This window comes from Schistocerca piceifrons, chromosome 2, assembly GCF_021461385.2.
Source record: "Schistocerca piceifrons isolate TAMUIC-IGC-003096 chromosome 2, iqSchPice1.1, whole genome shotgun sequence".
In the NCBI taxonomy this organism is placed as follows: domain Eukaryota; kingdom Metazoa; phylum Arthropoda; class Insecta; order Orthoptera; family Acrididae; genus Schistocerca; species Schistocerca piceifrons.
Window position 1 is genome coordinate 147,277,143 of NC_060139.1, and position 1,881 is coordinate 147,279,023.

Below are 1,881 nucleotides of genomic sequence, written 5' to 3' on the forward strand. Positions count from 1 at the left end.
AAACATTGCATCACAGCAAGTGTTCAGTTCCTAGTGCTGTGAAATGTGGAAAAAACCCTAAGTCGCAATTATAAGAGGAGGAACGACATCAGGAATGGAACAGAGACGTAATATGTAGAAAATCGCCCACGCAACCTGTAAGTGGAATTTAAAATATTACTACATCATAGCAAAAAGCAACCACCAGAACTGTTTATAACCTATAGGTACATTTCCCCAAAATGTAAACTAAATAGTAAAAATATGTACATTTTCCAGGCCACTGAAGATGCCTTACGGAGAATAAACGCGTATGAAACTAAAATTGTGTTTCATTCAGTTTCAGTCAGTCGATCCAAAAAATAAAAATTATCAATACTCTCCCTGGTTTATAAGAGACGTTGTTAAGACCTTGTTCTCATCACCAAGTTTTGTGAGGATTTACGTAATTTTTGCCAACGGCCTTGGCGCAGTGGTAACACCGGTTCCCGTCAGATCACCGAAGTTAAGTGCTGTCGAGCTGGGCTAGCACTTGGATGGGTGACCATCCGGTCTGCCGAGCGCTGTTGGCAAGCGGGGCAAACTGAGGAGCTACTTGATTGAGAAGTAGCGGCTCTGGTCTCGGAAACTGACATACGGCCGGGAGAGCGGTGTGCTGACCACATGCCCTCCGTATCGGTATCCAGTGACGCCTGAGGGGTGAGGATGACACGGCGGCCGGTCGGTACCGTTGGGCCTTCCAAGCCCTGTTTGGACGGAGTTACATAATTTTTGAATACGACTTCTGCGTGAGTTATGCTGGGACTTTTTTCCTACAGTAGTCTTTTAATATTCTCGTTACAACTGATAAAACGGGGATTCCAGCGCCTTGGAAAATAAGTTGCCAATAGAAAAGTGCTTTGTCGACCTAATTGCAGGGATTGTGCTTCCTTCTAGAAGAAGAATTGTGTCGTAAAATCTTTTTCTTATTTTATCATATGATGCAAACAAAAACTGTTTGATGCAACTGTGCCGGCCGGAGTGGCCGAGCGGTTCTAGGCGCTACAGTCTGCGCTGCGGTCGCAGGTTCGAATCCTGCCTCGGGCAGGGATGTGTGTGATGTCCTTAGGTTGGTTAGGTTTAAGTATTTCTAAGTTCTAGGGGACTGATGACCTCAGAAGTTAAGTCCCATAGTGCTCAGAGCCATTTGAACCATTTTTTTATGCAACTGTGTGAATTTCTGCGTGGAGAAGATGAGGTTGTAAAAGACACTAAGGATTGTTCAGATGTTGCAGAAAGACTGGTGGTGCTTCATCAGCGGCCTAGCCATTTATCTGTCATGCTACTCGTCTGTTAAACCACCTGACTTTCGGATTAGAAGAGAGTTTTTCATTTCTTGGAGTGTAATTAAATTCTGTTTGCTTGTTTACTTCGATCTGTCTGAGTAACACAGTCTAGGCCACAACATACAGGATGCCCAAAACAAAAAAAAAAAAAAACATCGACAAACTTTAGTGACAGGTTCCTTATACAGAATAAGGAAAAAATGTCTAGTACACTCGGGTTCTATAATACATACTCGTGCCTTAAGAGGTATGAGCACTTGTTCATCTTCGGTACTGTGAAACAGATATCTTCTACTGTAAGGTTTTTGCTTTACGTGTTTTGGGAGGAGGAAATATTGACTAAAACAAGGAAAAAAAGTCAAGTAAATGCGGGATCTAAAATGCATACTTTAAGAGCTATGAGCAGTCGTTCATCTTCGGTAGCGTGGAACACATCTCTTCTGCCGAACAAGTGTCCATAGCTCTTGAGGTATGCGTTTTAGAGTCCATGTTTACTAGACATCTTTTTTTGTTTTGGTCCAGAGGTTGCAAAAGAAGAGATGTATTTTATAGTATCGGAGATGAATAAGTGCTAGAA

General features: G+C 42.5%; 1 pseudogene; it reads left to right on the forward strand.

Moving 5' to 3' along the window:
* Positions 1-433: 433 nt before the first annotated feature.
* LOC124778803 lies at positions 434-551 on the forward strand (annotated as a pseudogene).
* The last annotated feature ends 1,330 nt before the right edge of the window (positions 552-1,881 follow it).